This window comes from Myotis myotis, unplaced genomic scaffold (genome assembly GCF_014108235.1).
Source record: "Myotis myotis isolate mMyoMyo1 unplaced genomic scaffold, mMyoMyo1.p scaffold_m19_p_10, whole genome shotgun sequence".
NCBI lineage: Eukaryota > Metazoa > Chordata > Mammalia > Chiroptera > Vespertilionidae > Myotis > Myotis myotis.
The window spans coordinates 67,395,222-67,410,163 of NW_023416314.1; the positions used below are offsets into that span (position 1 = coordinate 67,395,222).

Genomic DNA, 14,942 nt, shown 5'->3' on the forward strand with positions numbered 1-14,942 from the left:
GGCGGAGAGGGAGGTGGCGGTGCTAAGGAGAATTTTCTGGAAGTGAGGCCCATATGACTACTTTAGGTGTTTTGGCTGGGGCAGAGAGAAAGAGAAATGCTTATAGTTGATCTGTGAGGTAGTTATTACAGGCAAAGGAAGAAAATAGCAACTGGCATTCATTCCACAAATATTTATTGACCCTTTCTGGACCAGGCCCAGCAGGGATACAGAGCAGTGAAACACTGTAGGGTAAGATGTGACAGAAAACCAACTCAAGCTAGCTTCAACAAAAGTATATTTATTCGATCACATAAATGCAAGCCCAGAGGTAGGGTGAGTGTTATGGACTGAATTGTGCACGCCCCCCTCCCAAATTCATAAGTTGAAGCCTCAACTCTCAGTATGGCTGTATTTGGAGATAGCGTCCATAAGGAGGTAATTAAAGTTAAATGAGGTCATAGGGGTGGAGCCTTTTAATTCAATTGGACTAGTGTCTTCAAAAGCAGAGGAAGAGACACCAGAGCTTGCACACACAGAGAAGAGGCCATGTGATGTCGCAGGGAGAAGGCGGCTGTCTACAAGCCAGGAAGAGAGGCCTCACCAAAGCCAGCCCTGATGGCACCTTGATCTTGGACTCTGGTCCTTAGGACTGTGAGAAAGTACATTTCTGTTGTTTAGGCAACCCAGTCTGTGGCAGCCCAAGCAGACGAAGACAGTGGGCTTCAGAGTTTAGTCCAGAAACGGACCCCATTTCCCTGAGATTCGCTCAGCTCTGCCCTACTTACATGTAGCCCCATTCTTAGGCTGGTAGTAAGAGGACTGCCATAGTTCCAGGCCCCATGATGTCCTGAGGAAGAGAAAAAGAGAAGATTGTTTCAGGATGCTCTCTCTTAAAAACAATAGAGCTCTCTCCCAGCAACCCTCATCAAACCTTGCCTTGTATCTTGCTGGCCCTAACTAGGTCACAGGCCCAGTCCTGGACAAGTTTAAGTCCCAGGGAAGCCAGGCGCTACATATTTTATAGAGTATGGGCAAGTTGCTGTAACAAAGAGACTCCAAATACAGAAGTATAAGCAAAATAGAAATTTATATCTCTTTCATATGATATAAGAGTTCAGAAAAAAAACCTTCAGAGACTGCTAGGAGGTCTCCATCTTCCTCCAGACGTGGCTTCCTTCTCTTTGTCTAGGGCAGCGGTTCTCAACCTGTGGGTCACCAACCTGTGGGTCGAGACCCCTTTGGGGGTCGAACGACCCTTTCACAGGGGTTGCCTAAGACCATCGGAAAACACATATATAATTACATATTGTTTTTGTGATTAATCACTATGCTTTAATTATGTTCAATTTGTAACAATGAAAATACATCCTGCATATCAGATATTTACATACGATTCATACCAGTAGCAAAATTACAGTTATGAAGTAGCAACGAAGATAATTTTATGTTGGGGGTCACCACAACATGAGGAGCTGTATTAAAGGGTCGCGGCATTAGGAAGGTTGAGAACCACTGGTCTAGGGAGACTGCTTCAGTTTTTATCATCTCCAAGTTGGGGGGAAGGGTAGGAGGTCGGTCAGGGGAGCACACGCACATTCCTTGTGAGGGCACAACCTAGAAGTGATACAATTATTTCTGCTCATAATCCTCTGGTGAGAATTTAGACTAACAGCACATCAAGCTGCAAGGGAGACTGGGAAGTGTAGTCTTACAAGATAGCCATCTGCTGGAAAAATCAGGACTTCTGTTATTAAAGAAGGGGAGAATAGGAACCAGGAAGTCTCGACTGCACACTGATTAATTTAGGCTCAGGTTCCTGAACCAGTTCTTGAGAAGGTGGAGGCCCAACCCGGAAGCTGGGCAAGGGCTCAGCTTTCACTGGGGCACACGTGCTTGCTTAAGACTCTGTACTCTGGGTGTGTTTGTATTAACAGTTTAGCTTCTACACTAAATAGTACACTGCGCCTTGCATTTCTTTGGCTGCTCTCTGGAAATGGGGAGGGGGCAATGGGTGCTGGGTAATCAGCCAGCAGTGCCTACTACATTATCTGCCTCTGAGACCCTCCCACTCTGTGGGGGAGGGATGGGTTTAAACAGATAACTAAGGGTGAACAAGACAAATGGTAAACCAGCAGCGACATATAAATCCCAATAAAAACAGAGGGAAGAATTACGAGAAGCCTTCTAAGAAGAGATAGGAGAGAATCATGAGCTCATTTTGTCTAGGTCTTAAAGGATATGTGGGAATTCCCCAAATGATTTTGGTGGGGGAAGGGCAATCCAGACAAAGAGAACAGCAAAATCACAGAGGTGCGAAGGCCCACCAGGTGTGGCTAGTGGTCCCGTGTGGCTAGAGAGTGGGAGGTAGCTGGGCGCTGTTAGTGAATAAAAGCCACGGAGGCAGCAGCCTCTCCAACAGATCTCTGAAGCCTGCAGGGTTTGCAAGCCAGCGGAGACATGGTCAGATCTCTGTCTTCCTTTGAGGAAGAGCCTGGAAGATGACTCGTTAGGAAGCTATTTCACAAATTCGGCTGAGTAATGAAGAGAGCCTGCAATAGGGCTGTGGTGGTGGGAATGGAGACAAGGAGATTTTGGTGGTAAAATGACAAAACTTGGTAACTGGGTGACTAAGGGGTGGGGGTTTGAGCAAGGACAAGTGGGGTTTTAAATATGGTTTAATATGATTCTAAGTTTATATGCTTGTGCTGGAAACCTGGAGAAGGAGTAGAGGGAAAGCAAGCTGTGGGGAGAGAGGAGAAAAGGACTTCCCAGCCTCCTAAGCCTGGTCCATGACAGACTTCTTTGGGTTCCTTGAATGTCCGACATTCTCTCTTAACTCAGGGCTTCTGAGCACTCTGTCCCTATTCAGGGACACTGCTTCACCCTCAAATCTCCCACTGGTTAATTTCTCATTTCCCCCAAGCACCCTTCTTGACCCCATAACCTAGGTGAGAAACCTTCTTTGACTTTCTTTCAGTACCCCACTTCTCTTCTTTACACACCTCTCACTCAGGGTTGTTTAATGCCCGTCTTGCCCCCACTCCACCTGTCATTTCCGTGAGGACAGGGGCATGTCCGTCCTGTTCGCTGCTTTATTCTAAGGACCTTGTCTAGTGCCTGGCACAGTTGGCACTCATGCTGGGTCCGGAGTACTCAACGGTTGTCATTGGAAATGGTAGTTAGCCAATAGTTTTTATCAGGACACATTCAGATATTATGCGAGGCAGTGAGGCCACCACTGGGACAGGTGATGTAACCCTTCTAGAAGCCTGGACCACTCTAGACGAGAGGTTCTCAACCAGGGGTGATTTTGCCTCCCAAGAACATTTGACATTTTTGATAGTCAGGACTGTGTGTGTGTGTGTGTGTGTGTGTGTGTGTGCGCGCGCGCGCGCTACTGGCATCTAGAGGGTAGAGGCCAAGGATATTCCTAAACACCATACAATGCACAAGACAGCCCCCTACAACAAAGAATTATCCAGCCCAACGTGCCAATAGAGCGAACCCTGCTCTAGAGATGGGTGAGCCGTCTGGATGGCTAATTCGCCTATGGCCCAATTGAGTAAGAGCAAGAGAAGCTTAGTGGCTGTCACAGGAAATATGGACTTGTGATGTGCAGGCAGGAACCACCTTGGATAGGACCTCAGTCAAAGGCCCCAACAGCTTGGGCAGTTTCCCCTTAACTGAACTCCCAGCCATAAGCCCAGCAGGCCCAGCCTGGCCCTTGCCTCTCTCTGACTCACTCCATTGGGTTTCTCTCGCTCTTTGGGCAGTGGCCACCACACTCTTCCCACCCCATCTGCCTCGCTGATTATTTTCAGCTTGGCTTGCAGAGGCCCAACGCTGCAATTACACCCCAACCTCAATGGCTCCTTCTGAAAATAACATTTGGATGGAAGAAAACCTCAGTCTGGTGGGCTGGATTTTATACTAAACAGTTAAAGAGTGGGTGTGGGCATGGGGGTCGGGGAGCAAAGGAGTGGCACAATGGTACAATTAAGAGAAGAATCTGGAAGAAGGGGAAGGAAAAGGAAGTGAAGAGAGGGAAGGGGTGGTGGTGGTAGGGGTTGTTGAAGACAGAAAATATATCTACTGGGCATGGGTCAGCCATCTTTTAGAAGTCTTAGGCCAAGTCTTCACTTATGCCTCTAATTGAAGGTTTTGTTTGCTGAAATAATCCCCAACACACACACACACACACACACACACACCCGCCCCCCCACCCCCCCCCCACCCCCCACCGTCCTCTAATCATTGAGGCCTGGGAAATACATGTCTGTCTTGGGCCAGAAGAATTAGTCTATGGGCATACCAATCGTTATCCAAGCTAGTGACCAGATTTTCCAACCCCAAAATAGGAGCCACATGGTTTGACATAGGATTTTTGTTCTCTTTCCAGGTGAGAATGGCAGTCTGGGAAATGTAGTTTGGCGATGCTAATAGTTGGAATTTCTAAGCAGTTCTCTGGCCAATGGAGGGAAGTAGATAGGACCTTCAAAGTAGGCATGGGAGATTTATGGGATACTTAGTTTGGAGAAGAGAATAAAACACTAGAAATGAGAACCTTTGTTCCACCCAGAGGGAGAGAGAAGGGGAGATGTAGGGGATGAGGAGAGAAATACTTGGAAGCATCTTTTGGATTCCAAGGAGGCAGACAGATAAAAAGGCTGTATGAGGCGAGATTTGGGAAAATAGCAGGAAGGAGTTAGAGCTCAGTTCTGGAGTCAGCCAGACTTGGGTTCAAATGCAGACTGACTAACCACCTGGGTGATCTTCCCCAGTAACTTAGCCTCTTTGATAGGCCAGCAGTAGAGGCTCTAATCCAGTGGTTCTCAACCTGTGGGTCACGACCCCTTTGGCGGTCGAAGGACCCTTTCACAGGGGTCGCCTAAGACCATCCTGCATATCAGATATTTACATTATGATTCATAACAGTAGCAACATTACAGTTATGCAGTAGCAACGAAAATAATTTTATGGTTGGGTCACAACATGAGGAACTGTATTTAAAGGGCCAGAAGGTTGAGAACCACTGCTCTAGTCTCAGTAGAGTTTTCATCCTGACTTGGTGATCTTAGGCAAGTAATTTAACCTCTCTGTGCCTCACTTTTCTCCTCTGTAAAATATAAAGAACACCCACCTTCTAAGGTGTCATAAGGACGTGGAATAGTTAAAGTGCTAAAACAGTGCCTGGGACATTGGCCATCACTCAACACATGTTAGCTATTATTGTTATTACCTCTGGAGTTTTTCTCCAAATGTAGCAGCAAGAAACTTTTAGCTAGCATGTACATTTTTTATTTGGATAGTTATAAATTTATTTTCAAGTGTATTAAAATATGTGACTAGCACATCAAAGCTGTGGCTTCGCTAATGTTATTGCTTAGGGCAAGGCTATGTAGAAAAAGGGAATCAATTTAAAGTTAATTTAAAGAATAAGGAAAGTTAGTAACGTAAAATAAAAGTCAATTAAAAATATAATATAGATGGACTGTGTAAGGAAATCATGAAGGCAATACTTGAAAGGCTGAAATTTTTGGGAAATAATCTATAATGCCATGTTCCCTTCTGCAAAAACAACCACCACCACCAAAAACCATATGGGTGGAGAACGCAGGCTGGGAAAATGACAGATCAAGATCCTATCAAAACTTTGCCTCTTCCTTGGCCTGCGGACCAAAGGGTCCTTGGTTCGATTCAGGTCAAGGGCGCAACCTTGGCTGCAGGCTCCTTCCTGGCCAGGGCCCTGGTCAGGGCTCATGCAGGAGGCAACCAATCCATGTGTTTCTCTCATAAGGATGTTTCTCTCTGTCTTTCCCCTTCTCTTCCACTCTCTCTAAAAGAGCAATGGAAAAATATCCTCGGGCGAGGATTAACAACAACAACAACAACAAAACAAAACAAAACAAAAACTTTGTCTCTTCCCCCCCCCCCGTAACCACTGCTCTTCCCTTTCTTGTGAAGTGAAAGGAGAGCTCAGGCAAGCGTTGGCGAAGGCCCTGATGAATGTTTGAGCCCCCATGGCATCGTGGATTGGGGAGCGCTCAGGGGAGGGAGGCTGAATTGAAAGGCCCAGCTCTGGAAATCGAAAGCCAACTCCCCAACTTCCCTTTCCCGTGGCGTTCACAGGGCGATTCGGGGCTCTCTGATTTTCTTTGGATCACTGGGTCAATCAGTCAGCCAATGCCTCAGGAGAAGTTTAATTAAGCTCAGATCGCGGGCGCGGGCTGCCAAAGGTCTCCGTGCCCGCCCAGTCCCCGGCACACTCCGGCCAAGCCTCTCCCGCGCCCCGCCCGGTGCCGCCCCGCAGGCCCGCAGCCCGCGCATGCGCGTCGGCAGGACGCCCAGCTCCCCGCAGCAGGCTGGGCTCCCAGAACGGCGTTGCAAACTGTTGCATCAGACAGCAAGCAGCCAGCCGGGCCGCCAGGGTTTCTAGGAAGATAGGAAGGGTTTGAGATCCTCTGTGGTCTCTTGGGGACGTTGGCTGTCACCCACGGCGTTTACACGCTGGTAACACAATCCCCTGAAATCTCAAGCTTGCGCCAGTCGCCAGCCAGGCGAGGGCCTGAGCCACAGGTGAAATTCGCTGAACTCCTTTGCTCCAGCCCCACCCATAGCCCCAGGCTGGACCCACGGAACTGAACTCGGTCGGCTTTATTAATAGCATGGGCCCTGAAGGAATGAGCTGGGTTTGATTTCTCTTCCCAAGTACAAGAATGCCCCTGAGGAATTTCTCACTCCGTGAAAGTGCAAAACTAATTTCCCCAGACAAGAGCTGTTGCCGGTTCCCAAAAGGGCTTGGAAAGATCCCAGCAGGAATGTTCAGTGGTTTCCAATTCTCTTCACCCCAGCAGCGGACACGCAGACACTGACCACCAAGAACTTCTTGGTGGGGGGACCCGCTTCTTCCACAGATAGGCGTTCCTTTGGGCATATCTCAGGCCCCCATGCTTTGAAGACTTTGGACATCAGCCAGAGAATGCACTACCAGAAACCTATGCAGACACCACACATACAATGAGTTCTCTAAATTCAAATGGTTCTGCAACCCAGGTAAGGGAAAGTCCTCCTCACTCTCCATCCTTCTGGTCTCGGAGCCACTGCCTTCCTGAAGAGGAGAGAAAATAATGCTGGATCTGGAAGGATGGGGCAGTCTTAGGGGGTGGGATATTCAAAAAGAATAAGAGTACTGATTTGGAATCTACTTTCTAAAGGGATTTCCAGGGACATAGTCTGAATTCTATGGTCCAATTCTTTTATTTATTTATTTATTTATTTATTTATTTATTTGGAATGGGTCAAGACCAAGGTTCTTTAGTATTAATATTTTCCCAAAAGACAAACACTTGCAATTTACCTTAAGCCTTCTGTCTTTTCTAGGGTGTTTATGGTAAAAAATCTATTCCAGTTGAAGAATCTTGAGAGCTAAAACAGGCCTACTGTTTTTCCTTCCCCTCATTATTATGAATCACTCATTCCCAAGATTCCATTAAAAAAAATGGCCTGAAAAATTCATAAGCATTATCTGACACGTCCCTTTGTCAGGTAGTCACTGTTTATTTAAGCCAACAATTTCCTTTGATCAGTGGGGTATTATGGCACTAGGAGATTTTTTTTTTTATTGTAATAGATGTTTCATAAATATGGCCCAAACTGTTTCTGTCATCAACAGTGATCTTGTGAGCTGAAGGAGTGACTAGGAAGGATGAAAAGGATTGTGGACAAGTGCTGTAGTATCTCCAGTTCCTGCTTCTAAGGGTATATCAGAGCCCAGAGAACTTGTGCCAAATGGGTGTCAGCAAGGTGCTCTATAGGGTCAGGGGGCTGCCAGGGGCTGATAAAATGTCAGGTATGTATGTGAAATACTTCTCACCTGGTGAAGCAAGTCTTTTAATATTGTGGGGCCTCTGCAGGCAAGAAAGTTGGAGCTATGGGGTCAGGAGCCAGGTAGGAATGGGGAAACGTGAGCTCAAAGCCCATGTTAGATTCTCTGCTGTACCCTTAGTGGGCTCTTGATGCATGTTTGTAGAATAAATGCATTGAAAAAATGAGGGAAGGAGCAGAGAGAAAAGATCAAAGAAGTCCAAGGATTTTATAAGAGGCAGCCTGGGATGTCCAGAGCTCTCTTGTAGGGGATAAGAGAGGAATCCTTCTAGTTCAAAGACATTGGGCAAGAGATCGAGAACTGTTAAGGGATAAGTCGCCTGAGGCCCCTTCTGCTTGGTTTCCTTGTTTGGAAAGGTCTCCAGTTGGTGATTCCAGAGTATGCAGTCACTCTGTGTGACCAAGCCTGATGACATCATCAACAATTGCCTCACCTTGACTGGATTCCCAGAGCAAACTTCTGGAGAAGTGAGGGGTCTGGGGGAGGGTGTGTATCTGAGATCCAGAGGACAGGAAAATCCCCCAGAAGCCTCACTCTAAAACCATAAGCAAGTGGTGGCCCAGATGGTTAGATGATGCAGACATAGATGAAAAGTGTGATTTGTTTTCCACATTTATTGGGCACTCAAAGATTCTAGACACCATACTGAGCCCAAACCCAGACAAAGCTCCTGTTCTAAGAGCTTATGATCTAAATTCCTTGTGGAAAGTCTGTCTTTGAAATGTTTAAGGCACCTCATTTGATCCGCATTTCCACTTCAAGTCATGTACCTCCTTCCTGAGAAACCCACCGCATTTGAAGTTTGTAGCTGGCCTTCCTTCTGTTTTTACTATTTACGTGCCAATTTAAAGGGTGGAGAGAGCCACATTAGTTTTAAAATAAGACACGAATAGCAGAATGAGGCTTGGTGAAAGTAAAAACCGCAGAAGGGATTTTTCCCCTCTCATACTTTTCAGATTTTCCTAGAGCCACCTTTATTTTCTCAGAGCCCAGACACAGAAAGTGAGTGGGCCTCTCCGAATGCTCTTCCAAGAGAAAGCTACAGCCTCCTGCCTGTTCTCTCATTGCTCCTTTAGGTTTTATTTTTCTTTTTAGACAACTGAGTCCTCAGTGGGGGCTCAGAAAACAATTGAAGCCCCTAATTCGCATGTGGTGTTTTGAAAGCATTCAGAGCAGATTTGGGTTTGTTTTTGCACGGTTTATGCCTTACCTCTTCTGTCCAGTTGTATCAGCTTGTACATTCTGGGTGATGGGGACATGGTTTGAACGTCAGATCCCCCTAATGGGTTCCCAGCATTGCCATTTACCAGTCGTGTGACCTCATCTGTCAAGTGCGAATAATGATGCACACCTCTCATGCCTGCAGTGAGGATTAAGGTCTCAAGGCACAGAAAGGACAGCACAAAACGAGCACTTATCACATTGCAGCTATGTCGAAAATAGATCCTTTCATCTGTTGGCTCCTTCCTTAACCACCTCCTCCTCCTATTTTCAAGAAGGAAAGAAAATTAAGTTATCTACTCCAAGTGGTTGATTTATCCCCATTTTATATCACCAAAGGGCCCATGAGAAGGAGAGAGACAGCTCAAACTTTCAAACACCTGAGCCTTTCAATAGGATGGATCAGTATTCTTTGCCTCTCAGCAAGAGGTGACTAAACCAGCAGTGTAGGGACTAGGGAAACCTCGAAGGCCAACGGTGGGGTGGACTGGTGGGGTGGCCGGAGCTCAGGAGATGGGGAAGAGTGGTCGGGAAAGCAGGCCCAGAGCTGAGGTGAGGGGCCAGAGGGGTGCCAGCCACCAAAATAAATAAACAAACCAAAAAATCCCACCCACTCTGGGGGTTTCGAGTTTACTGGTCTGCAGGTCGAGCCTGCCAGCCCAAGGGCCTGGTGCCTTGGGACCCGAGGCGCGTGCGGCGGCGCCCTCTGCCGGCCGCGATGGGCTAATCGTCAACTGCGCTCCGGCCCCACCGCCCTGCAGGTGGGACCCGGGATCCCTCCGGCTGCCTCCGCCTCCGCCTCCGCTCCATCCTTTTCGAGGACCGCGCTGCCGGGTCTCCGACAGGATTTCGGGAGACGCTCCCCTTTCTGACGCCTGCGGGCTGAGCAGAGGTGATGCTGTGCTCAGAAATAATGGATTCACCCGGGGATCGGAGGCCGCGGGAACCCACCCAAACTCCGAAGAGGCTGCGCCTCTTGGGGTTCGGAGGCAAAAGCCTCCTGGGCCGTCGGAGGCGGTTTGAAAGTGTCGCCGTCTATAGCCAAGACGGGTTCTGCCGACAGAGAGGAGCCCCGGGTTCGCTTTCTGCCTCATCCACTTCCAGCAGCTAGGTGACCTTGGGCAAGGGACTGAAATGTCCGTGTGCCTTCGCTTCCTCATCGTTAAGATGAAGAGAATGATCCCGGCGCAGCGGACTGACCTTCGGAGGAATGGGTTGGAATTCTGGCACTGACATCCGCTAGCTGTGTGCTTGCGGCGAGTTACTTAACCTCTCTGTGCCCCGTTTCCTGCAAAATAGAAGAGCGGTACTTACCTTCGAGGGTTGTTGCCTGTAAAGCGCGTTACACAGTGCCTGGCACCGAGTAAGCGCTCAATAAAAGGTGGCTATTGTGGTTGCTGTCGTTATTATTGTTCTTAAGTCCGCTGAGCACGCGAGCGGAGGACTCTGGCTGGCGGCTATGATTGTCTCTTTCTTGGGTCCGGCTATTTCTTTCCGGGCATCGTTAACACCTTTTGCCACGCGCTCGCGTCCTTCTCAGTTGCCGAAGGACAGCCGGCCTTCCCGGGTTTGGAAAATCGAGGTTCCCTTGGAGGAGGGCCAAGGACGTGGTCGCGGCTGCAAGGACCGGGACCTCCCGGGAGGACGCCCGCCCCGCGCCGCGCCGCCCCGCCCCGCCCCGCGCCGCGCGTGCCTCCATTAGCGCGCGTCAGAGCCGCAGTGACGTCGCCGGGTCCGCGGGAGGTCGGGAGGCGCGGCCCCGAGTGGCGGGGAGTCTGGGGTGGCGGGGATGGCCGGGGTGGCGGGGATGGCCGGGGTGGCCCTGCTGTCCACGGCGGCTGCAGCCAGGGCAGCCGGAGGAGCGCCGGGAGGCCGCTGTCTGGGCTGGCTCCGCAGCGCCGGCCTGAGCCGGGCGCGCTCGGGCTCCGCCTGCAGCCGGGCAGGGCAGCCCGAGATGCCACACCTTCCCCGGTGCCGCTGCAGCGGGGCGCGGGGCTCACCTCCCGGCCGCCCCTCAGCCTCTGCGGGCTCCTTCCCCTCCAGTTCTCTCGCCGCCAGCCTTGCCCCGATCCCATCACTGATGATCCTCCAGCGACCTGCTCAGCGTCTTCCTCTCCCCTCCCCTCCGGGACCCGCTCGTTTGCTGTGAGTGGTTAATAGTCACCCACATGAGGCGCCTCCCACGCCCAGCTTTCCCTCCGCAACCCCTGGCGCGCCCATCCCATTGCTGGCCGGACAGTTCCACTTGGCTTGCCCTACACGAACCTCTAACTTGCCGCGTCTTGCCCCTATTATCGTCCATCTCAGAGATGGCGCTACCACCCACCCCATCGTCCTAGATGCCTCCTCGCCTTCCCTCCGAAATACGTCCCCAGGCGCGCTCCATGCTTCATCCTAATTCCAGCCTGGTTGAGGCTATTAACATTCTGCTCAAAGATCTCCTTGTCTGCACTCCTACCTCCTTCACATCCACTCGCCGCACGGCTGGAGCGAGCCACCTACAATCCATGTCTGACTATGCCTCTCTTAGCCTAAGGCTGCGCTGGTGCCAAGCCCTCTCTGTCTTGGACACGCTGGTCTGCCATTTTCCCATCTAACACCTCTGGAGTCGGGACCAAGAATTTGAAGGCTGTCAATGTATTTATTGCAGTTGGGCCCTACCCAGGGATTTTGCATCTCACTCCCCCTCCTCCCCTAATTGGCTGCTTCTTACTCATTCTCCAAAGCTCAAGAGGTGAGTCATCTCTTTGAGAATGCCGTCCTTATTCCGCTATCTGGCTGAGTGGAAGTGTCTCTGGGCCCCAACACTTAGCATCCCCGCTGCTTTCATCATACTGGGAGTAAAGACCTGACCCTTCAAGATGGCCTGTGAGGCCCTGCACCTCTGTGCACCACCTCGCCCCATCCCCACCCCCAGCCCCTTCCTCCCTCTGCTCTGATCACACTGAGGGTCTCAGTTCCTCGTCTCTGTTCATTCACCCTCCCACCTCAGGGTTTTTACACAGCCTGTTCTTTCTGCCTGGTACACCTTTAGCCCTTCCTTACCTACTCAATGTTTGCTCTTATCCTAAGTAAGCACCATGTCCTCAGAGACACCTCTGAACCCTCTCCCACCCCAACCCCGATTCAGTCAAATCCTCCTTTGATAGATCAAAGCCTATAAAAAACTAGAGAATAATATCAACATATTTTTCTTCTATGCCCCTCCTCTACCACCTCCTCCGCCCTTTGTCAAAGCTTAACATTTGCTAATTTTTCTTCAAATATTTTCTTAAACACACACACACACACGCACACACACGCACATGCACACACACACACATTTTTGATTTCAGAGAGGAAGGGAGAGAAAGAAGGAGATGGAGACATCAATGATGAGAGAGAATCATTGATTGGCTACCTCCTGTACACCCTCTACTGAGGATCGAGCCCACAACCCCTTCATGTGCCCTGACAGGGAATCAAACCGTGACCTCCTGGTTCATAGGCCGATGCTCAACCACTGAGCCACACTGGCTGGGCCAAATCTTTTCTTAAGGACATAAAACTTTACAAAACCAGGTGGAGCCCTCTGAACCTAAGGTACCCACTCTCCTGCATTTGGGGTTTATCATTCCCATGCACGTTTCTGAATTTTTACTACATGTATTTCTGCCTATCAACATTTTATAGAATTGTTTGGCATGTTTGTAAACTGAAGAAATGGCATTATACTGATTATATCATTGTGCAGCTTGCTTTCTTCATTCAGCATTATGATTTTGAAATGTACTCTTACGGATACATGTAGTTCTCAACCTGTGGGTCGCGACCCTTTGGGGGTCAAACGACCCTTTCACAGGGGTCGCCTAAATACATCCTGCATATCAGATATTTACATTATGATTCATAACAGTAGCAAAATTACAGTTATGAAGTAGCAACGAAAATAATTTTATGGTTGGGGGTCACCACAACATGAGGAACTGTATTAAAGGGTCCGCGTCATTAGGAAGGTTGAGAACCACTGTTCTAGATCATGTTCACCAAACTTTACTTACCTGTCTCCTTCTGGAGGACATTCAGCTTATTTTCAAATTAGTTTGTTCTTGGGAACAGTGCTACAATTAATATATTTTTAAAAAAATATATTTTATTGATTTTTTACAGAGAGGAAGGGAGAGGGTTAGAGAGTTAGAAACATTAATGAGAGAGAAACATTGATCAGCTGCCTCCTGCATACTCCCTACTGGGTATGTGCCTGCAACCAATGTACATGCCCTTGACTGGAATCAAACCTGGGACCCTTGAGTCCACAGGCCAATGCTCTATCCACTGAGCCAAACCGGTTAGGGCCAATTAATATATATTTTTTTTTATCCCTTCCCCTTGTATGAAAATGAGCCATCTGGGGAGATACTTGGGTGTGGAATTGCTGGGTTCAGGTCATGCAAGTTAGCAGCTTCACTCAGCTTGACTGAGCAGTTTTTCAAAGTGGTAGGACCAGTTTACTTTTCGAGAGCAATATATGAGTTCCCGTGGTTGGCATCCTCAGCAACACCTGGTAATGTCAGACTTTAATTTTTTTGCCAAGCTTATGGGTGTGACATGGTTATTTCAATGTTTTAGTTTGCAATTCCCTGTTTACAAGAGAGACTGAGGCCCGGCTGGTGTGGCTTAGTGGTTGAGCATCTGATCTGTGAACCAGGAGGTCAGGGTTCAATTCCCAGTCAGGACATATGCCCAGGTTGCAGGCTCAATCCCCAGTGTGGGCCGTGCAGGAGGCAGCCGATCAATGATTCTCTCTTATCATTGATGTTTTTATCTCTCTCTCTTTCTTCCTTCCTTTCTGAAATCAATAAAAATATATTTTAAAAAAGAGACTGAGTATACTTTCATTTGTTTATTGGCCATTTGCCTTCTGTCTTTTTAAAATTGCCCATTGATTCATCTGACAGTGCTTCTATTGGATCACCTCTTATTAAGTGTAGGAGTTCTTTATATATTCTGGATACTACTCCTTTGTCTGGCTGTAGCCCATCTGGTGTCTTTGACTCCACTGCAGCTTTAAATCTGGGCGATGATTTGATTAATGTCTGACTTTCCCACTAGACTACAAACTCCATGAGAAGAGGGACCATCCCTGGCAACGCATACAGTGTCTAACACACACCAGGACTCAGTGAACACGTCTGGACTGAACTGTATTGACATCATTGTCTGTCTGTTTGTCTGTTTGTTTATTTATTTATATTTACTTACTTATTTTTTTTTTGCTGAAAAAAGCTTTATTGTTTCTTTTGGTTCAATGCATGGGAGAGGGCTTCAGGGTGGTTAAAAGAATGGCTAGTAGTTTCAGGAAGAGGCTCAGGTAAAAGCCAGACACCAGGGGATGCAGAGGGGCCCCCCAAAGGCCTCTGGGCTCCACAGGCTCCTAGTTGTGCTTGAGGGTGAGCCTTTCGAAGAGATACTCGCCCAGCCTAGCCTGGGGGCCGGCAGCCTGCGGATGTTAGTCAGGTGTCACCCATCTTTTTGATGAGTTTCGCCTCCTCACCCAGGAAGTGGTTCTCCTGGAGGTCACAGAGGTGAGGGTCAGTGCGGGTAGAACCCAGGGCCTGCAGCTCCAAAAGGGCCTGGTTCAGGTTCCTCGCCAAGGCCAGGGCGGCTTCCCTGGCGTCCTGGGTTTTGCCCACTCATCTTGGGGAGGCCTCAGCACGTCCTGGAAGAGAATGCGGCCACCGCGCTGTTTTTGCAGCTTTAAGAGATGTTTAGCGCCCTCGTGCTTCTTCTCCGAAGTGACCCATGCCTTCGAGAGCCACATCATCCTGATTGAAAAAGAAGCCCCAAGAGAGGTAGGTGTGGGAGGCCCGCAGAT

At 48.9% G+C, this 14,942-nt stretch overlaps 1 long non-coding RNA gene across 3 annotated transcripts; it reads right to left on the minus strand.

The window, feature by feature from the left end:
- Nucleotides 1-248: 248 nt before the first annotated feature.
- On the minus strand, nt 249-10,740 carry LOC118665090. Of its 3 annotated transcripts, none has more exons than XR_004970531.1 (3): nt 10,403-10,740; nt 9,078-9,352; nt 249-829 (listed from the first exon to the last, which is right to left on the minus strand). It is a non-coding gene; the product is annotated as an uncharacterized LOC118665090 (long non-coding RNA). The 3 variants fall into 3 exon arrangements; XR_004970530.1 differs by lacking the exon at nt 249-829 and adding an exon at nt 5,934-7,090; XR_004970532.1 differs by lacking the exon at nt 249-829 and adding an exon at nt 5,934-7,090 and having other exon boundaries at nt 9,078-9,970.
- Between the last annotated feature and the right edge of the window lie 4,202 nt (nt 10,741-14,942).